General features: G+C 40.2%; 1 long non-coding RNA gene across 2 annotated transcripts in view; it reads right to left on the bottom strand.

Annotated features, from left to right (window-relative positions):
• The window catches only part of LOC122680054, a 146,959-nt gene that overhangs the window by 31,613 nt on the left and 91,457 nt on the right, over window positions 1-23,889 (bottom strand). The window lies entirely within an intron of this gene.

Here is a 23,889-nt window from a genome sequence, read left to right as displayed (position 1 = left end):
ACTATTTCCCTCTATCTCAGGAACTTGACATAAGATTCAAGTACAATGTGCAAGAAAGTTCCTTATAAATCATGGAACACATTGCTCTTGCTCTCACATATTGATTCATGTTCAAATATTACATTCCTACCTATAGACCAGGTGTCAACAACTTCAAATATCTATAGAGTCAAGTAGATAACACAAATATAAACATGTAAGTTATTTGTTCTGAAAAGAAAAACAAAAAACTTTAATATCCACCTACTTGTACTTTTTTCTGGTGAGTTTTTTGTCTTTTTTCTTTTTAATCTGCTTTCCAAGGAAAACTGTGCATACCGGAAAGTCAGACTAGCCTGTAGAACCACTGTCTTAGATTGCACCTTTCTTAGGAAAAGAGCATAAGACTCATATGTCCAATCCACTGCTCCAAATACAGTTCTGAACCTCAGCAAATCTGAGATTATGTTAATAAAATTCAAGTCCATTAACAAATAAATATTTATCTTAGAAAAAAGTATGAACAACAGCCAAATGTGTTAGCATCCTAAACATATGGAATGAAATAAAAGAGCTGGACATAGAAATAGTCCTTGCCAACCAGAGGAGATGAGTTAGGACACAGAGTAGACGTGTAGGCTTGGAGGTGTAAAGTCCTGCAGAGAAGTCGTAAGTGGATGGGTTCTAACCTTCCCACCCTATGCAGTGGGAAGATGCACAGTCTTTGAAATGGGCTCTGGGAAATGGTGAGGATTTCAATTAACAGAAATTGGGAGGGGGAAGTTCTAAGAAATACACAGAGGAAGAAAAGAGGATGACAATGAAAAAAGTTTCTTCAAAAGAAGTATAAAGAAAGAAGGAGTAAAAGAAGAAAATGAAAAACCTCACACACTGGAGCACTTGCTTCTCAAGGACCTATGTGTGTGCTGGGTTCCGAGCTTAGTACCTTCCACAAAACTAGCTCATTTAACTCTTACGATCATCTCCTTCCACTGATAGCAGCACTGAAGCTTTCTTCTAAAGTAACTTTCTTCTATCCCAGAGGCACTAAGTCACTGTGGTGAAAGCAGTGTTTGGGGAAAATCCTTCAGGCAATTAAGTGCGGGTGAATTTGAAGTGGAAGACTAAGAACAGCACAGGGAAGTTGCTGACGTAGCCGTTTAAGAGTCCTTAACTATCCAAAATCTGCCCCCAAAAAGAAAAGTACAGAACCATGTGGTTCTACTGGGGAATTCTACCAAACATTTAAGGAAGAATTAATACCAATCCTCCTCAAACTCTCCCCAAAAAATTGAAAAGGAAGAAACACCTCTAAGTTCATTTTACAAAGCCAGCAGTACTCTGATACCAAAATCAGGCAAGGACACTACAAGGAAAGAGAATCACAGGCCAAAATACTGATGAACATAGATGGCAAACATCCTCAAAAAAAAAAAAAAAAACTAGCAAATGTGCTGAATTCAGCAGCACAATAAATGAATCATATACTGCAATCAAATGGGACCCATCCTTGGGTTGCAAGGATAGTTCAACATACACAAATGAGTAAATGTGTTACTCCACATTAACATAATGAGGGATAAAATTCATATTACCATCTCAGTAGCTGCAGAAAAAAAAATCTGACAAACTTCTACATTCTTTCATGATAAAAACTTTCAATAAATTAGGTATAGAAGGAATGCACCTCAACATAACAAAGGCTATACAAGACAAACCCATAGCTAACATCACACACAATGGTTTTCAGTTTTTTCTCTAAGATTAGGAATAGGATAAGGGTATCTACTCTCACCACTTTTATTAATCACATTATTAGAAGTCTTAGTCACAACAATTAGGCAAGAAAAAGAAATGAAAGAAATCCAAATCAGAAAAGAAAAAGGAAAATTATCTCTTTGTAGAATACATGATCTTATCTTCCATGTAGATTACATGACAGAAAATCCTAAAGGCTACACCAAAAAACTGTTAGAATTAATAGATAAATTCAGTAAAGTTATAGAATACAAAAGTCATCATACAAATTCCATCATGTTCCTATATGCTAATAATGAACTTTCCAAAAAATTAAGAAAACAATCCCACTTATAAAAAATTCAAAAAATAAAATACTTAGGAATAAATTGAACCAAGGAAGTTAAATATCTATACACTGAATACTATAAAACATTAATGAAAGAAAATAAGGACACAAATAAATGAAAAGATATCCTGTATTCATGACTTTGGATTAATATTGTCAAAATGTCCTTATTATCTAACAAATTGATCTTCAGTTCTAACAAACTTCCAACAAAGTGATCTTCAGAGCACTGCCCTCAGCGATCTTCAGATTCAGTGCAATCTCTATTGCAATGAATCCAGATTCAATGCAATCCCTATCAAAATGTCAATGACATTTTTTACAGAAATAGAAAAAAAAAAATCCTAAAATTTGTATGGAGCTACCAAATACCCTGCCTACCTAAAGAAAAACAGAGCTGGAGGTATCATATTTCCTAATTTCAAATTATATTACAATGCTACAGTGACCACAACAGTATGGTATTGGCATAAAACAGATATATAGGCCAATGAAACAGAACAGAGAGCAAAGAAAGAAAGAAAGCCATGCACATCCAGCCAACTTATTTTTGACAAAGTCACCAGGACAAAGGCGAAGGAGAAAAGAAAGTCTCTTCAACAAACAGTGTTGGGAAAACTAGATTCCCAAATGCAAAACAATGAAATTGAACCTGTATTTTACACCATATAGAAAATCCAACTCAACATTGATTAAAGACTTAAATGTCAAACACCTAGAAGAACACAGAGGAAAAGCTCCATGACATTGGTCTTGGCAATTATTTTTTGGATATGATATCAGAAGCACAGGCAAAAAAACCAAAAGTAAACAAGTTGGACTACATCAAACAAACAAAAAGCCTCTGCATAGAAAAGGAAAGAATCAACGAAATGAAAATGCAACCTGTAGAATGATAAAATATATTTGCAAACCATATATCTGAAAAGTGGCTAATATCTAAAACCCGTATTACTCAATAACAAAAAAAGTAACCACCTTATTAAAAACTGGGTACAGGACCTGAATAGACATTTTTCTAAAGAAAACATATAAATGGCCAAGGTGTTCAATATCACTAATCATCAGAGAATGCAAATCAAAACCACAATGAGATCTCACTCTACACCTGGTAGTATGGCTATTATTAAAAAGTCAAATGATAAGTGTTGGCAAGGATATAGAGAAAAGGCAACTCTTAAACATGGTTGGTGATAATGTAAGTTTATATAGTCATTATGAAAAACAAAATGGATGAACCTCAAAAACTAAAAAATAGAACTACTGTATCATCCAGCAATCCCACTTCTGGATATATACCCAAAGAGATGAAATTACTCTCTCAAAGAGATATCTGCATGCCCATGTTTAGTACAGCATTGCTCACAATAGCTAAAATATGGAAATAAGTGTTCATCAACAGATGAATGATAATGAAAATGTATATATACATGTGAATAGAAAGATTAATATTATGTAATACAAATAATATTAAGCCTTAAAAGAAGGAAATCTGCCATTTGCAACAACATAGATGAACATGGAAACCTGGGGAACATTATGTTGAGTGAAATAAGCCAGATACAGAAAGACAAATACTGTGTGATCTCACTTACACGTGGAATCTATAAGGCTGGACACAGAGAAACAGAGTGGAAAAGTGGTTTCCAAGGGCTCAGTGGGACGGAAACATGGTGAGATGCTGGTCCAAGGGTACAAACTTTGGTTATCAGATAAATTCTGGAGACTAAAGGGTGACTATAGTTAATAATACTGCATTGTATGCTTGAAATTTGCTATAAGAGTAGGTCACAAGTGTCTTCAACACAAAAAAATTAATAAACATATGGTAACTATGTGAAGTGATGAATATGTTAATTAGCTTGAATTTGGGAATCATTTCACAATGTATACATATATAAAAATATCATCTTTCACACTTTAAATATATACAATTTTTATTTGTTAGTCACACCTCAATAAATCTGAGGGGGTGGAAAGGAGTCCTCTACTGACTGCTCCAGTTAAAATAGCCACCTATATTTTAATATTTTTACCCTGTCTGATTTTCTAAATAGTACTTATCCCTACCTGAAAATCCTAAAGGAAATCAGTCAGTCCTAAGATAGTACTTATCCCTACCTGAAAATCCTAAAGGAAATCAGTCAGTCCTAAGGGAAATCAACCCTGAATATTCATCAGAAGGACTGATGCTGAAGCTAAAGCTCCAATATTCTGGTCACTTGATGCAAAGAGCCGACTCATTGGGAAAGGCTCTGATGCTGGGAAAGATTGAAGGCATGAGGAGAAGGGGATGACAGAGGATGAGATGGTTGGATGGCATCACCGACTCAATGGACATGAGTTTGAGCAAACTCTAGGAGATGATGAAGGACAGGGAAACCTGTCACGCGGCAGTCTGGGGTCTAAAGAGTCGGACACAACTGAGCGACTGAACAACAGCTACCTGAAAATACTGTATGTGCTTGCCTTTCTGTTTCACGGAGGCTTTCCAGGGGCAGGATTATATCTAGCTGGTTGCTACTGTCTTCTCAGCCATACCTGTCCCATGCTGGGCACCTACTATGAGTTGAATTTTGTCCCCAGAAAGAGCTATTCAAGTCCTAACTATGTACCTGTGAAAGTGACCTATTTGAAAAGAGTCTTTAAGGATGAACTTTAGGTGTAAGTTAAGATGAGGCCAATTGGAATAGTAGTGGGCCCTTAATCTACTATGGCCAGTGTCCTTAGAAAGGGCGAAGAGCCCCAGAGACACCCAGTGAGGTCATCTGATGATGATCAGATGATGCAGCTGAAAACTAAGGAACACAAAGGATTGCTGGCAAAGACCAGAAACACAAAAGGGGCAAGGGAGAACCCTCCTGTAGGGAACAAGCCCTGCCCACAGCTTGATTTCAGACTTCCAGTTCCCAGAACTATGAGAAAATGCTTTTCTGTTGTTTAACCACCTGGTTTCAAGATCGTCTTCTTGTACTAGGATCGAATTTTCAATGATAAAATTTCAAAATGTAGGAAGACAAGAAAAAATGCCTGTAATTCTTTCATTTCAAATCACCAAGCAATTTTGCTTTTAAAAGCTCTGAAATGTAAAACACCGTAACTGTCACTCAAGATGTCTCTCTCTGTGAGGAGTCAGCTTTGGAAGTCAAAGTCCAGAATTATGACCAAGAACAAAGGCCTATATTTAGTATGAGTTCCAGGGCTATCATTGCAAAGCAAGAATGGCAGCCTAAGTACCTTCCCAAGGTTGTAGCTTGCAGGCCCTGCCTAACTGCTAGTGCTTCTTAATTAAAATTGAAGTTACTGAGTGAGCAATTTCAGTTTGATCTGCTTTATGCATATTAATACCCAGCTACTCTCTAATTGGTGACTTTTTCCTCCTTCTTCTATCTTGTTTCTTTTGGACAATGTAATATCCAGAAAGCACCCAAGCTGTATCTATTCAATGCCCATCTGACTCTCAGCATTGCTGCCTGGGATCCTCTGAAGAGAAAATAATAATAATAATAACCCATACTAACTCGCTTCAGAAGGTTTGAGTATCCTATCTGAACCAGCTCTTATCTTAACCTGCTGATGTGAGATTTACAAATGGGAGGAAAACAAACAAGGAGTAATTTAAATTTTAATTTTAAAAAACCCTCTATTTTCTTATCCCTTATCAAACTGCCAGCATTTTTCCTGCTGACAATGAGCAAGGGTCACTGGCACAGGCTAGACTCTACCCACAACCAAGGAATCTCTTTCATCTAAAACCCTGATCCCTTTAATAAACAAAATACGAAAAGGCAGTCAAAATTACGCTGTGGCTTTATAAAAGAAGGCAGGGAAATCCTCTGAGTACAATCCCCTACTTGTTATTTTCGCATGCCATGTGACTCCAAGTCATTCTGAAGGATAAAGAGACGAGGGCTGCCACCAGATCCCAGCCACGACGTCCCCTCCGTTCCCAGCCCTGGCCCATCTGTTCTCCAGAGGCCACATGAATGGCATATGTCAAGAGAGTCAGAGCTGTGCAAACTGCCCAAAGAAATCACTCAGCCAACTTCCCTTTGCTTCCACGACTTTAGCAATTGTTGCTGCGCCAACCACCATATGGTGAATAATTAGTTTTTCGACCCTACTCAAGAAAAATGTCTGCTTCATTGCCAAACGTTAGCAATATGTGTGTTAATGAACAGTGTGAGTTGAATGCCTATACATTCACAAAAGTTGGGATTGTTTTTTTTCTTTTCCAGTTTCAAGCTCTGTCCCTTTTTCTTTGCCTCCTTTCAGATAGGTGATGATGGGGAGTCCATATTATTTTAAAGCAAACTGTAATTATTTTCGTCTTCTGAGAGGCTGCAACCCAATGCGAGATGCCCAGTTTTCACAACCAAATGCCTTTTTTGAAATAAACTGGCTTCCATCTTCTTTTTCTCAAAATGAGTAACATAGTCCATGTGAAGATGGCTTGTCAAAGCCAAGTACCAGGATGCTCTCTGCCCTTGATGCGTAAGAGGTGAACATAAATTTGTAGTGAGTACCGTTAGTGCTGTCCCAAGCAGGATGAACTTTTTGATCTCTTTAAATAAACACTTACCTCCTCATTTCATCAGAAAATACACTTGGTGCTCTTAGCATGAAGATTTAAGAACCCAGTCAAGATTTCAAGCTCACTGTCCCCAAAGTAGAAGCCTTAATCAGCAGATAATTTCTCTCAAAAAAGGGAAAGATCTCTGTGCAGTCAGAAAGTAAGCATTTATTCCACATACACAGTGCAAGATTAAAATACCTAAGTTTGCATGCATTTTTGCATTTTCTAGGGTAAGGCAATGCTGATTTGCTCCAGAGAGGTTTTACATCAAACTGCTTTCTGACCTTGGCCTTCACGTTCTCTGCATGCAAATGTATGAACTCTGAGAAAGAGAGATGGGGAATTGAAATGTTCTCTAATGCAATTCTCGGGGCATTGCTATAGGTCAGTGGTTCCCAAATATCTTTAGTTTGCAGACCATTTTACCATAGCCAAGTCCCCCAAGATCCTCCCTCCTATTCATGGCTGAAAAAGAACTGCCTCGCCAGAATAAATCAGCAGAGGAGGAGCTGATTTAATGAGCCAGTCAAGAGAGATTTCACAAGCAAAAAGAGAGTCAGTGCCATAAAATAACAACTGTCATTTTTGTTTTATATTTTTAATCATTTAGGAAAATACCTACATCACCGGCTAGACTATCACCTCACTGAGGACATGGGCAGGTTCTGTTTGCTATTTACTGTGTCCTAGTACCTAGAGCTCAGCACCAGTGAGATGGTTGGAACTACAGGATATAAATTTTAAGCATGCAGAGATCAAGGAAATACTTTAAATTGTCTTGAATATTACACAAGAGCAGTCTAGGAACCACAAGACTTTGGTAGACCGTAGTTTGAGAGTTCCTGCCCATGGGCACTGGAAGTTGATACTGAACATAGTAACTAGGGGCATCTTCCATTCCACCTAATTAGCATTATCCTTTTGACTGCCACTGGCCTGTAATTATCATCTTTTGTCTCTCTACTCTAAAACTCTAACTGTAGGAAAAACATATCATTTTTTCCTACATTTCCATTTTTGGTCAAAGAGCACCTGCTATGGTGTTTTCCATGTACTTTTGTCCAGAAAACGTAGGGGCAACAGAATAATTTGGAAGTCCTACATCCCGAGCTTCGTGCCATACTTCACCACTGATTAGTCCTACCCAGTTCCTTTAAGCCTCAGTTCCCTCATGTGTTTATAAAAGGTAAAGAGAAAGAGAAAGGATAATATCTCCTTTGCAGCATTTTATGGATTAAATGGTAAACTGTGTAAACTGCCTAATATGGTTCTTAACAAAGCCTATCATCTATGAAATGTGGTTATTCTTAGTTACAATCAATGACTAAATCCTCAAAGCATCCAATCTACTTAATCCTGGGGCATCCAGTTTGAAGGAACCATTAATAAACACTAATCTGGAACATGAGAGGAGCTGATTATGGATCTACCCTCTTATTTTGAGCAAAATATTATTTTCTCATAGATATCAATTCATAAAACACTGAAAATGCATTACTAGGAAAAATGAATGGCTTGACGTGACTCTCAAGCTGGTTGGGCAAACAGGAAGCGGCAATCAGTGTTAATTCTGTGGAGAGTGGCATAGACTCATCCATGGAGTGAGCTGAGGTGTGCTATAGAGTCTCCCTTCCTTTCCCAACTTATGTCATGACTAGGTTACCCAGAGATTCTTACCCTTTCCTGTAGTCATGATTTTGTGTTAAGATGTTGTCTCCAGAAGTTCTCCATGTAAAATCCTACATGGTACTTGGAAGGGAATACCACATTAATTCCCTAGCACTCATTTCCTCACCTCTGTGGACCTGCCAGGATAACCACACGAACCTTCTCCAATCTCTACAACCTCAGGAGCCATTCCCAGCATGACCACTGAGAGGATGCAGCCATGTACCATGAACTTCTCCACGCTCTTCCTCTCTCTCTCCACCCACCCAACTCTCCCTGTCCTCTTTTCTTTAAGATTCAATCCAGGGACTTCCGCAGAGGTTCAGCGGTTAAGACTTTGCCTTCCAACGCCAAGGGTATGAGTCTGATTCCTGGCTGGGGACCTAAGATCCCACATGCCTTGGGGCCAAAACACCAAAACATGAAACAGAAGCAGTATTGTAACAAATTTAATAAAGACTTTTAAAATGATCCACACAAAAAAGAAAAAACAAAAAACTCAATCCAGCCTTGAGCTGGCCTCTTCATTTCAGCCCTTGTCACTTCTCCCCATACGACGTTGTATTGATTGTCCATGTTTCTGTTTCTGTTGGGAATTCCCATTCCTTCTTCTATACCCAGAAGTGAGCCAGACCTTTCAGCTCTGCTATTGTTATCTTATTTGTCTTTTCCCTTTACACAGCCAAACATTTGGGGAAAGTAAGTATGGTTTACCCTGATCACCTCTATTTTCTTGTTCCAAACTCCTATTTGAATTCTGCCTCCACTACTGAAACTGCTCTCCACATGGTCGGCACCAAACCTTAGTCACCTAAGCCAATAATTACTTCTGTATCCTCTTCCTCCTTGTCTGCGAGGCAGCACTTCTCTACTTGCTATGTTCCCTACTTTTGTAGCTCATGTTGTCTCTTTAGATGTTGCCCTCTCTGGCTCTCCATCCATATTTCTGATTTTCTTCTTTTCTGTCTACTGGTTCTCCTTCCATCTCTGCTTAACCATCCACCTCTCTAAAATGTAAAGTATAAACTGGTGGGAAGCTCTTTGCCACCCCATGGTCTATAGCCCAACAGGCTCCTCTGTCCGTAGGATTCCCCGGGCAAGAATACTGGAGTGGGTTGCCATTCCATTCTCCAGAGGAGCTTCCCAATCCAGGGATTGAACCTGGGTCTCCTGCACTGCAAGCAGACTGTTTACCAACTGAGCCACCAGGGAAACACCTTAAAATGTAAGTATCCCTTTAAACAGCATTGACTAAGAGCTTTCTACACAGATGGAACTGTTCTAGAGGTGTGCTTTGGTAGCTAGTAAATATTTGAAATGTGGCTAGTGCAACTGAAAAACTAAATTTAATATTTTAACTAATTTACATTTGAATTGCTGCATGGAGCTGGCGGCTAGCATGCTAAGCAGTGCAGACATAAAGTTCTGTCTCTTCTTGTGTGCATCCTCTCTCAAGGAACTGTCTCTCCCAGCACCTGCCCTATCTCACCTACACAGAGAATAACCAAAGCATCCTCACAGGGCAAAGAAACAGACCCATGTTTCCAGGTTCCTTTTGAAAATCTATACGAATTCTTTCACCATTATCTAGAACTCAACATTTCAGATTCTGTGTTTTCCTGCTGTACTGATACACTTGAAACAGAAGTCATCCAGGGACAGCTCAGAGTAGCATCTGGCTTCTGGACAGCAAACTCTTCTAAGGAGGCCTGAAGAAAGGTTTCCTGGTCATTTGAAATGGTTCTGTTGTGTTCAATCTTTATAATCCTCTCCTCCAAGACCAGATTTCTCTATAAGGTACGAGCTTCCAGAAGGGTTTTTATTTTCCCCCAATACTTTTGTCCTTTTCAGTTTTCAGACTGCAGCATCATCCTGCTGTTGCCAGATCCTTGACACTTGTCAAATGAAAGAGATGCTCTGTGGAGTTTCTTGCTGATTCCCGGTTCACAGGGGCTGGCGAGGCATGCACTGGCAGAAAGGGGCTGGAATGGGAAGCAATGTGGCAGGGGGAGAGCAGGAGAGGAGGAAGAAGGCAGGAACCTGAGGCTGATCTCAGCAGTTTCCTCCAACACATTCGCTGAATCCAACTCTGTAGAGACACGACCATGGAGCCGCAAGGGGCGAACCTATCTCTCCTTTGTCGTGAAGATACACAGAAGCACATTTTTATAAAAACAACTTGGAATACTCATTCATGTTCAACATAAACATGCTGATGTTTCATCATCTGACTGATTTTTAAACTATAAATAGATTACATTTAGATGAGTTTTTTCTTAACCTTCACAATAAAAACAATTCAAGACATAAATATTCAAGTGGAACCTTGAACAACGCAGAGTTGAACTGCGTGGGTCTGCTTATACAGAGATTTTTTTTTTCCAAGAGTAAATACTACAGTACTGCACAGTTCTTGGTTGGTTGAATGCATAGATTAGGTGCTGTGAATCTGAGGGAACTAGGGATACAGAGGGCTATTAGTCATTCACTGATTTCAGACTGTGCAGAAGGGTTGGTGCCCCTTACCCTTCATCGTTCAATGGTCAGCTGTGTTTGCATTTTGGGTGTCTAAGGCAGGATGACATATTAAGATATATAGATTATTGGGTAAATTCAAATATAGATTTGAATTTTTATTTCATTTATGTGTTACTGATACTCTAGTAAGGTCATGGTATTTCAGAATTTCCAGTGATATTCAGAAGATTGTCTGTACCCAAATAATTCACTCAGAATTTAAATAAAACCATCTATTATGAAATGCATTTAACAGTGTTTCTTAGAAAGTGGGAAAAACTTCTTAAAATTTGCTAGAAAAAAAATTAACATGGAAATCAAAAAGGACAGTGAACCTAGAGAGTCAGGAGAAAAATGAGGTGGTGGCTAAGACTGTCTAGCTTACCACCTTCTAAGAGATTCCTGGCCATGACACAGGGAAGGGGAACCTTGGCAAAATATTTGAACAGGCACTTCACCAGAAAAGATATGCCAATAGCAAATTGGAGTGTAAAAAGATATTCAACATTAGTCATTAATAAGGAAATTAAAACCATTACATACCTATTAGAATGGCTAATTAAAACAACTAAACTGTTGCTGAGATGATGGAGCAACTGGAACTCTCAGACACTGCTGGTGGGAACTTAAGCAGATGAATCACAATGGAAACAATTCAGCAGTTTCTAAAAAAATTAGAGTTGTTAAGAAGAAAGTTAAACTATGGGATGATCTAACCATTTCCACCCTAGGTACTTATCCAAGGGAAATGAAAACATATCCCCACATGAAGACTTGTACACAAATGTTTGTACCAACTTTATTTATAAAAGCCCTAGACTGGGAACAATCCAAATGCCCCTCAACAAGTGAATGAATAAACACACTCTGGTGTATTCATACAATGGAATACTACTGAGCTCTGATAAGGAGCAAGCTGTTGGTATATGCAACAGCACAGACAAAGCTCACAATCATCATTCTGAAAGAAGCCTGACCCTCCCTCCAAAAAAGAGTACACACTGCATGATTTCACATTCGTAAAATTCTAGAAAATGCAAACCAGTCTACAGTGAGAAAAAAGTAACCAGTGAGTGATTGCCTAGGGATGAGAGGCATGGAGAGATAGGATGGAAGGATTACAAAGGTAAATGAGGAAACTTTGGGGGGTGGGTAATGGTTATGTCACTATTGTGAGTGTGGTGAAGGTTTCATAGGTGTATATATGTCAAATCTTGTATTTGTGTCCCTTAAATATGAGCCGTGTATTTTATGCCCATTATGTCTTGATTAAAGAGTTGCCTAGCTTAAGTCTATTTTACATTTTAAAAAGAAAGAAAGATCCCTTAGACTAGAGGGAAAGTACACTTTGGTTTTATATGCCTATCATTTCTCAGTTTCTTCCTTATCTATAATATTCTTAACCTACAATGCATCCACAGGGTATGTTGTATAATCAATATTTCAAATAAATAATATGTGATGATGTTGATGGAGAAGGAGGAGAAAGATAGACAGGGAAGGATGGTTACACAAAGTTGATCAATTTGCAGGCATGTCTGCATTTCTACAGACTTTCAAGGTAGAGGGTTGCTGGGTTGGACACCCCTGGCATGTGATGGGTCTCAAAGACTCAGCAGATACTCAAGTTAATTGATGGTCCTCCTCAACCTTCTCCTTTTAACTGAGGAACCAACTTTCGAAGACTAAAAGGATTGTAAGTATATCAGGTGACAGTAACAGACTTCCTCTCTCTTCCCATTAAGTCTGGGATATGGCATTCTATGGGCTTTCCTGGTGGCTCAGATGGTAAAGAATCTGCCTGCAATGCAGGAGACCCATGTTCAATCCCTGGGTTGATGAGAGCCCCTGAAGAAGTGAATGGCTACCCACTTCAGTATTCTTACCTGGAAAATCACATAGACAGAGGAGCCTGGCATGCCATTCATGGGGTTGCAAAGAGTCAGACATGACTGAGCAACTAAGCACGCACACATGACCTTCTACTCTAATAGAGATATAGGCAAGGAATGGTGCCTTATTGGATCTCACTACAAATGGTGTTCACATTAAGAAAGGGTGCAGAAAAGAATGAATATGCATTGAGTTCCTACTGTGTATCAGGCACTGTAGTCAGTCAGTCAGTCAGTTCAGTCACTCAGTCCTGTCTGACGCTTTGTGACCTCATGGACTGCAGCACGACAGGCCTCCCTGTCCATCACCAACTCAAACTCATGTCCATTGAGTCGGTGATGCCATCCAACCATCTCATCCTCTGTCGTCCCCTTCTCCTCCCGCCTTCAATCTTTCCCAGCATCAGGGTCTTTTCCAGTGAGTCAGTTCTTCACATCAGGTGGCCAAAGTATTGGAGTTTCAGCTTCAGCGTCAGTTCTTCCAATGAATATTCAGGACTGATTTCCTTTAGGATGGACTGGTTGGATCTCCTTGCTGTCCAAGGGACTCTCAAGTCTTTCCCAACATCACAGTTCAAAAGCATCAATTCTTCAGCACTCAGATTTCTTTACAGTTCAGCTCTCATATCCACACATGACTACTGGAAAAACCATAGCTTTGACTAGAAGGACTTTTGTTTGTCTCTGCCTTTTAATATGATATCTAGGTTGGTCATAGCTTTTATTCCAAGGAGCAAGCATCTTTTCATTTCATGGCTGCAGTCACCATCCACAGTGATTTTGGAGCCCCCAAAAAGAAAGTCTCTCACTGTTTCCATTATTTCCCCATCTATTTGCCATGAAGTGATGGGACCGGATGCCATGATCTTAGTTTTCTGCATGTTGAGCTTTAAGCCAACTTTTTCACTCTCCTCTTTCACTTTCATCAAGAGGTTCTTTAGTTCTTCTTTGCTTTCTGCCATAAGGGTGGTGTCATCTGCATATCTGAGGTTATTGATATTTCTCCCAGCAATCTTGATTCCAGCTTGTGCTTCATCCAGCCTGGCATTTCACATGATGTACTCTGCATATAAGTTAAATAAGCACTGTAGTAGGTGCCCTATAGGCACAACCTCTAGTCCTCCAATCTGCTCAAGTATAGCTTCATGACCTCATCATATACACTCTCTAAGAAGTTTAAGCAAGTTAATCAGAGAGCTTGTAAATGACAAAAAAAAAAAAAAAAAAATCCAAGCTCTTTTTTAAGTTAAAAAAAATTCAAAGATTACATATGCATTTCCCTCTCTCTCTTTCTAGAAAAACAAATCTATTCTTAAACAAAACCCCATGACAGAAGCTACAACATGCAGAGACAATGGGACTGGATTAAATTACAGAGATGACGTCAGTTTCTGAGGGTCAGCGCTGATAGGAAAACCTCATTGTCCTGTCGCCAGGTCTCTGCTGCCCTTCCAGATGTCAGAACGAAAATAACCAGACAAGTGCAGGGGGTAATTCAAGGGTACTGTTCAAGAACCCTCTGCCTGTTTACCCTGTTTACAACTTTCACTCCACATCCAGGATGCAGAGCATTGTGAGGGCCTGTTGGAGATGTTGTAACATTGAAAAAAAGAAAAAGAAAATATGTACATGTTAGAGTTTTAGTACAAATCCAAATGGAATGATCTATTTTCAAAGGAAAAATGTTGCTGCCAATGTGATTAACAAAATTTAAAATTTCTAATGTTCACAAAGGAAAGCAAAACTCTTCTATACCAAGTACACACAAAGTCTTCCCACAGAAATTGAGATATTTAATATCCTCTTTTAGTTTATTTCTACATAGGCCTTTGAATCACAAAATCAATTCAGTTTGACTTCTTTTTACCCTGAGATAAAAATAATTCAGGAAATTGAAATTAAAGAATTGCTTTAAAAAGAGAAGTATGCTAAAATCAATTATTTTTCTAAAAATTAGACTGTGGACACAGTTCTCCATTTCCTAAAGAATATTTACAAAAGGAATTATGTAGTTGAATAATCTTAAAAGAAGCAATACAGTCAGCCTAGGAATACCTCCTGACATGCCTTTTAATGGTATTTCAGAAGCCAGAATTTTTAGTAATGCTTGAATTGAAACATGGGGGAAAAGTCCAACATTTTTCTCCAGGGCTGCTAGCTTTAATAGTACAAATTTATTGACGTTACCATAATAAGCACTACCAATTAGTCTAGCCACATGTCCTGCATGTATATATACAGAAAAAAGATTTTTATGTTTGTCATCTTTGAACCCAGACCAGTGGCCAAGCTCATGCACGTTACCAGATGTCAGCTGATGCAATCAAAACAGGGACAGGCCATGCATCTGAAGGCTCTCCTATATCTGTGTAAAATTAAGTTGTTTTCAGCCATTTTCATCTTTGTTACACAATAAAGAGGGGTGGGGGCAGCTGCATCTTGGATCGAGATAAAGAAGTCCTCCTCACTCATCCACAAAGATGAGAGCTAATCTAATTCAAACTTCTTGAGGCTGTGTTTTCATGGCACAAAGGGAGCAGCTGCTGCGATGGCCATGATGATGCCAGAGGGTTGGCCAGTGGACACTGAATCCCTCCATGCAGAATTCCACTTGAGAATTCTGAAGACTTCTGTGTATGGGCTGAGCAGTGAAGGCTTAGTAGGTGGCAATGAGCACACCGTCCCTTTCCTCTACTGGGAACCTCAGGTTTTTGCCTATTTCATTCATTTCAATCAATAATAAATATGTCAACCCCTGCTTAGAGAAAGGGAACTACCCACAGCCTAGTACCATGTCTCACACACACACACAGACACACACACACACAGACACACACACACACACACACACACACACACACACACACCCCACAGGTGTTTAGATAAATTCTGGGTCAAATTGGACCACTCAGACACTCCATTCTCAGAAATCTGAAATCCAGACACAGGGAATAAATCAAATGGCTGGAAAATTCTGGTGGATCCAGGGGATACAGGCACATTTAGGGAGGTCCATGATTGTCTAAGTGCAAGCAGCAAGAGAAAGCTGAAGAGAAGAGAAAGAGAAGAGTTAGGGATCAGGTACCCAGAGACAGAGAGAGAGAGAAACATTATTAGAAGAATGTGAATGTCTAGCCATCAATCCAGGTGCAGCCTCTCTTCACTTTTTGTTCAAATCTAAGCCTCAGAGACACCCTAAGCTAGATTTTAAGAGGCATTTATATCCAGATGAGATGGAATGAGAACAGTCATCAGTGCCATATCCAATCTCTGAATAATTAGCAAAGGAGTCCAAGCTGATTGGAAAATAGGAAAGAGACTTTTTCCTCTGCCCCTGTCTATCTCCTGGCCCAGTGAACAAGGGTTTGTGGCCAAAAATAGAAATAAAAAAATTTAAAAGGCAGAGCCTCCTGTACATATTGTAGACACTGATCCTTGAGGCGAGGCGTGTACTCCACTCCCTGCGCCAGAGCCCTGCCTGGATGTGCAGGGGAGAGTGGCGATTGTACAGTCTATCCCAGAAGATGCAGACCCTGCACATCAGGTGTCAGGCCAAAGAAAAGTTTCCTGGTAACAGTGCTTACTGGAGCTGTAACCCTCTTATAATCCGTGAGTACCAGATAATCAGGCAGTGGGAGGGAGGTCTCACTGTATCAGGAGGAACAGCACCAGACAGAGGCAGAGGCAGGCCTGGCTTAGGGTTGGGTTAGGGTTAGGGTAAGGATGTAGGCTATCCCCTGAGAACAGACTTGGCTCTTATGAACCTAGTTCCCAGCATCAAGCCTAAAAAAGATCAAATAACTTCCAAGTAGATAACGAACAGAAGCAAAGCACGTGCTGTGTCTTCTAGAAAGCCTCAAGGAAAATATACTGCTGCCCACTCAAAGATGAAAAAATATGAGGGACTTCTCTGGTGGTCTGGTGGTTGACTACATTCCCAGAGCAGGGGGCCGGGATTTGATCCCTGTTCAGGGAACTAGATCCTACGTGCCACAACTAACACCAGGTGCAGCCAAATTTTAAAAAAGATGAAAAACTATGAACTTATACAATGCTATGTATAAATGGATAAGCAGTTACACAGAATAGAGCCAACTGAGGAAGAGAACGCATCATCCCAAAAGCTCAGAAAAACCTCCTGCAACCAACCATTTTGGAAATTCTAGAAAACTGTTTGGCATCCTTAACAGGATACGAGACAGAGCCTTATGAAACAGGAACCTGCAAAAGAACAGAATAAGATGAAAGGACAAGAGCATTAGGTGGTTTAAAAACATCAGGATGACCAGCAAAGATCCATTAAGTAGAGAGAAAGCAGAGCAGAGTGAGATAAGGAACAATTCCACAGAAATTAAATGTCCAATAGCAACATCAAGTAAATGGATGAGTAAATGGAATGAGCAACACTGCAAGAAAATCAAATCACTAGCAAGGAAGGTGCAGCAAACACCGCTGGTACAAACAGAAACCATGATCCCTGCAAACAGAAACCACCTTTGATTCAAGTACCCACAGCTCAGAAAGAGTCCAATTCTTCAGTTCAGGGTGAAGTCCCTGTGAATGAGAACCGCATTCCTTTTACCACGATTGGTTCAGGGGAGAGTGGGGGACTTGGGTAAAGTCAAAGAGACCTGAGGGGAAGTCTGCTGGGGGCTTCAGAGAAGAGTTCACTGGGGATGGTGACAACACACAGATATAGTGATTTTCTTCTGGAATGCAAGACTACATTACTAACTCAAGGGCAGGGCCCCCACCCTGGACATGGCTTCTGTTAGTTGTATTTGAAAGAATCCTGATATGCAGGGCAAACCTGAAAAGTGCACCCATTCTGAGAGGGAAAAAGGACAAAGAAATGAAAAACAACAGTGAATAGTAAGTAAGGACAATAAAGACAAATAACACAAATTACACCTAAGAAATAAAGGAGTTCGCAGATAAAAATAGAGAACAACTGAAATTCATGCAATGAGCAAAGACATAATTTAAGAAAAATGAGAGCTTCCCTGGTGCCTCAGTGGTAAAGAATCAGCCTGCCAGTGCAGGAGACACTGGTTCGATCCCTGGTCTGAGAAGATTCCACCCAACACGGAGCAACTAAGCCCAGGCACCACAACCTTGAACCTGTGCTCCAGAGTCAGGAGTCCCAGCTACTGAAGCCTATACACCCCAGAGCCCTGGCTCCTCCACAACAAGAGAAGCGACCATAGTGAGAACCCCGTGAACTGCAGCTAGAGAACAGCCCCCCACTCACCACAACTAGAGATAAGCCCGCACAGCAATTAAGAGCCAGCACAGCCAAAATTAATTAACTAATTAAATAAAGTAAAAGTGATCCAGAGATGAAAATATCCTGATAATTCAGACCAAAGCACTCACTGTGTTTTCAATAAAATTAATTCTAAGGGTGTCATATAGGCTTATAATAGCAAATTCTGTTTTTCATTTCAAGGATAAAGAAAAACTATGCAAGCATTTTCACAGAAAAAGAACAGACATCCATACACCTTAGTACCAGAATTAAGCTAGTATCCTGCTTCTTATGCAATTTTAAATACCACAGACAATGAATTATCATCTACAAACACCAAATAATTTTACTTTCATATGGGAAGACAACAGAAAAAAAAATGCTTTGTTAAGATATGCAAGGGAAAAAAAAAAAAAAAAGATATGCAAGGGATCAGAAGATATACCAAGCAAATGTGCTTCTTTAAATTTTACTTTAAAATGTCCTTAATAAACTGAAAGATTAACCAAGATTAAAGGCCATGGTAAACACAGAAAAAATTTAAACATAGATTGGCCTGCCTGAAATGACTGTTATAAATAATATGATTCAAATACATGAAAGGAGCTATATAATTAGTCAATGGATTTATAGTTAATTAAATTAAAGGTTTACTAAAAATAATCCCAATAGCTCAGAGGGCTCAAACAAACCTTGTGAGCACCAGGACCCAGGGACCCCACAGAGACTGAGACAGAACTGTGTTTGGGTGTCTCCTGAGGAGGTACGGGTCAGCAGGGGCCTGCTGCAGGGGCAGGGGCTCTGGGTGCAGCAGACCTGGGTATGGCATAAGCCCTCTTGGAGAAGGTCACCACTAACCCCACCATAGAGCTGTCAGAAGTTACACAGGACTGGGAAATAGTCTCTCGGAGGGCACAACAGAAACTTGTGCACCAGGTCCCAGGAGAAAGGAGCAGTGACTCCACAGGAGACTGTCCCAGACTCGCCTGTGGGTGTCCGGGAATCTCCGGGAGGCGTGGGTCGGTGGTGGCCTGCTGCAGGGTTGGGGGCACTGAGTGCGGCAGTCCATGCATGGGTCTCTAGAGGGAGGTCACCATTATCTTCATTACCTCCACCATAGTTTGCTGCTGCTGCTAAGTCGCTTCCATCGTGTCTGACTCTGTGCAACCCCATAGACGGCAGCCCACCAGGCTCCGTCGTCCCTGGGATTCTCCAGGCAAGAACACTGGAGTGGGTTGCCATTTCCTTCTCCAATGCATGAAAGTGAAAAGTGAAAGTGAAGTCACTCAGTCGTGTCCGATTCTTAGTGACCCTACAGACTGCAGCCTACCAGGCTCCTCCATCCATGGGAGTTTCCAGGCGAGAGTCCTGGAATGAGTTGCCATTACCTTCTCTGCCACCATAGTTTGTGAAGTCACTCAGTCGTGTCTGACTCTTTGCGAGCCCATGGACTGTAGTCTACTGGGCTCCCCCGTCCATGGGATTTTCTGGGCAAGGGTACTGGAGTGGGTTGTCATTTCCTTCTCCAGAGGATCTTCCCAACCCAGGAATCGAACCCAGGTCTCCCATATTGCAGGCAGACCCCGGTAAATAGCAGGGAGGGAACACAGCTCTACCCATCAACAGAAAATTGGGTTAAAGATTTACTGAGCATGGCCCCACCCATCAGAACAAAACCCAGTTTCCCCCTCAGTCAGTCTCTCCCATCAGGAAGCTTCCATAAGCCTGTTATCCTTCTCCATCAGCAGGCAGAGAGAGAGAAAACCACAATCACAGAAAACTAACCATTCTAATCACATGGACCACAGCCTTGTCTAACTCAATGAAAATATGAGCCATGCCGTGTAGGGCCACCCAAGACAAATGGGTCATGGTGGAGAGTTCTGACAAAATGTGGTCCACTGGAGAAGGGAATGGCAAAACCACTTCAATATTCTTACCCTTAGAACCCCAAAAACAGTATGAATAGGCAAAAAGGACACTGAAAGATTAACTCCCCAGGTCAGTAGGTGTCCAATATTCTACTGCAGATCAGTGGAGAAATAACTCCTGAAAGAATGAAAGGATGGAGCCAAAGCAAAAACAACACCCAGTTGTGGATGTGACTGGTGATGGAAGCAAGGTCTGATGCTATAAAGAGCAATATTGCCTAGGAACCTGGCATGTTAGGTCCATGAATCAAGGCAAATTGGTAGTGGTCAAACAGGAGATGGCAAGAGTGAAAGTCGACATTTTAGGACTCAGCAAACTAAAATGGACTGAAATGGGTGAATTTAACTCAGATGACCATTGTATCTACTACTGTGGGCAGGAATCCCTTAGAAGAAATGGAGTAACCATCATAGTCAACAAAACAGTCCAAAATGCAGTACTTGGATGCAATCTCAAAAGCAACATAATGATCTCTGTTCATTTCCAAGGCAAACCTTAAATATCATAGTAATCCAAACCTAGGCCCCAACGAGTAATGCTGAGAAGTTGAAGGTGCACGGTTCTATGAAAAACTACAAGCCTTCTAGAACTAACACCCAAAAAAGATGTCCTTTTCATTATAGGGGACTGGAATGCAAAAGTAGGAAGTCAAGAAACACCTGCAGTAACAGGCAAATTTGGCCTTGGAGTACAGAATGAAGCAGGGCAAAGGCTAATAGAGTTTTGCCAAGAGAATGCTCTGGTCATACCAAACACCCTCTTCCAACAACACAAGAGAAGACTACACATGGACATCACCAGATGCCCAACACCAAAATCAGATTGATTATATTCTTTGCAGCCAAAGATGGAGAAGCTCTATACAGTCAGCAAAAACAAGACCAGGGGCTGACTGTGGCTCAGATCATGAACTTCGTATTGCCAGAGTCAGGCTTAAATTGAAGAACGTAGGGAAAACCACTAGACCATTCAGGTATGACCTAAATCAAATCCCTTATGATTATACAGTGGAAGTGAGAAATAGATTTAAGGGACTAGATCTGATAGTTCATCATAGTTCATCATAGTTCCTGATGAACTATGGATGGAGGTTCATGACATTGTACAGGAGATAGGGATCAAGACCATGCCCAAGAAAAAGAAATGCAAAAAGGCAAAATGTTGATCTGAGGAGGCCTTACAAATAGCTGTGAAAGAAGAGAAGCAAAAAGCAAAGGAGAAAAGGTAAGATATAAGCATCTGAATGAAGAGTTCCAAAGAATAGCAAGGAGAGACAGGAAAGCCTTCTTCACTGATCAATGCAAAGAAATAGAGGGAAACAAAGGAATGGGAAAGACTAGAGATCTCTTCAAGAAAATTAGAGATAACAAAGGAACATTTCATGCAAAGATGGGCTCAATAAATGACAGAAATGGTATGGACCTAACAGGAGCAGAAGATATTAAGAAGAGCTGGCAAGAATACACAGAAGAACTGTACAAAAAAGATCTTCACAACCCAGATAATCACGATGGTGTGATCACTCACCTAGAGCCAGACATCCTGGAATGTGAAGTCAACTGGGCCTTAGGAAGGATCACTACAAACAAAGCTAGTGGAGGTGATGGAATTCCAGTGGAGCTATTTCAAATCCTAAAAGATGATGCTGTGAAAGTGCTGCACTCAATATGTCAGCAAATCTGGAAAACTCAGCAGTGGCCACAGGACTGGAAAATGTCAGTTCTCATTCCAATCCCAAGAAAGGCAGTGCTAAAGAATGCTCAAACTACCACACAATTGCACTCATCTCACACGCTAGTGAAGTAATGCTCAAAATTCTCCAAGCCAGGCTTCAGCAATACATGAACCGTGAACTTCCAGATGTTCAAGCTGGTTTTAGAAAAGGCAGAACCAGAGATCAAATTGCCAACATCTGCTGGGTCATCAGAAAGCAAGAGAGTTCCAGAAAGCATCTATTTCTGCTTTATTGACAATGCCAAAGCCTTTGACTGTGTGGATCACAATAAACTGTGGGAAATTCTTCAAGAGACGGGAATACCAGACCACCTGACCTGCCTCTTGAGAAATCTGTATGCAGGTCAGGAGGCAACAGTTAGAACTGGACATGGAAAAACAGACTGGTTCCAAATAGGAGAAGGAGTATGTCAAGGCTGTGTATTGTCACGGTGCTTATTTAACTTATATGCAGAGTACATCATGAGAAATGCTCAGCTAGATGAAGCACTAGCTGGAGTCGAGATTGCAGGGAGAAATATTAATAACCTCAGACAAGAGATGACACCACTCTTATGGCAGAAAGTGAAGAAGAACTAAAGAGCCTCTTGATGAAAGTGAAAGAGGAAAGTGAAAAAGTTGGCTTAAAACTCAACATTCAGAAAACTAAGATCATGGTATCTGGTCCCATCACTTCACGATAAATAGATGGGGAAACAGTGGAAACAGTGGCAGACTTTATTTTTGGTGACTCCAAAATCACTCCAGATGGTGATTGCAGCCATGAAATATAGATGCTTACTCCTTGGAAGGAAAGTTATGACCAACCTAGACAGCGTATTAAAATGCAGAGACATTACTTTACCAACAAAGGTCCATCTAGTCAAAGCTATGGTTTTTCTAATAGTCATGTATGGATGTGAGAGTTGGACTATAAAGAAAGTTGAGCGCCAAAGAATTGATGCTTTTGAACTGTGGTGTTGGAGAAGACTCCTGAGAGTCCCTTGGACTGCAAGGAGATCCAACCAGTCCATCCTAAAGGAAATCAGTCCTGAATATTCATTGGAAGGACTGATGCTGAAGCTGAAACTCCAGTACTTTGGCCACCTGATGCGAAGAGTTGACTCATTTGAAAAGCCCCTGATGCTAAGAAAGATTGAAGGCAGGAAAAGAAGGGGACGACAGAAGATCAGATGCTTGGATGACATCACAGACTCAATGAGCATGAGTTTGAGTAAACTCCAGGAGTTGATGATGGACAGGGAGGCCTGCGTCCTGCAGTCCATGGGATCACAAAGATTCAGACACATCTCAGTGACTGAACTGAACTGAACTGAATATTCCAAATCCTAAATTACATAAATGAAGCCTGAAATGTTAAGAGGTACTGGGGTTAGGCATAGCTTGCTAAATTCCTTGTTTCAAATACATTTTTTCATAAATTTTCTCAGCTACAAATACTGATTGAAGAATTTATTTGAAACTATTAAAGATAACCTCTAAGAAATGACAGTATTATTATCCACATGTTGCAGTGGATGGAAAAGCTAAAGCAATTAGTATCTACCCTTAGAAGTAAAGACGGATAAATGTATCATTTATCTCAAGATGGGCAAGACTTTCTTGGCATGAAAATTGTGGTTTTTGAATAAAGTCTTCTTGATCACATCCCTGTGAAAAGCCCAGTCTCTTCGGGGACTGCACAAAATGATCTCACACATCATATGCAACAGTTACGGAAGGCAGTAGTTGGTGTTCGGGTGAGAGGAGGTTCTGAAATGAAACTCTGGTTTGAAAATTTAGCTCTGTGGTCGACAAGCTGTGTGTTCTTAAAATAAAATAACATATCAAAGTGCTAAGCAGAGTTAATGACACCACTAAATGGTCAATAAATGTTACCTACAATTATTATTGCTTCTATCTAATCTTTCCAATACTGGAATAAATTGCCACCCACCAGATGTAGCTTATAGCCCCTGCTTTTATGTGAAGAATTCTCAAATATGTTGGCCAAAAAATGTAATAACACTATTCTGTTATTTTGCTATTAATACCTTATAGAATAAGAAGTTAATTTCTCCTCGAAAAGCATAATCTGTGAAGCAGATGGATCATGGTAAACATTTAAATATTACTCGAATTCTTCAAATATGGCCTGTTACAATGTGAATTTCTATAAAGAAAATTAGCTCATTTGTCATTGGTAAATAAGGGATGAGGTCAATATAATGCAGTCATTTGAAAATCACATTTTTTTTTTTCATATCTAGCTTTCCCC

This window comes from Cervus elaphus, chromosome 22, assembly GCF_910594005.1.
Source record: "Cervus elaphus chromosome 22, mCerEla1.1, whole genome shotgun sequence".
In the NCBI taxonomy this organism is placed as follows: Eukaryota; Metazoa; Chordata; class Mammalia; order Artiodactyla; family Cervidae; genus Cervus; species Cervus elaphus.
This window is presented reverse-complemented; position numbering and strand designations above follow the sequence as displayed.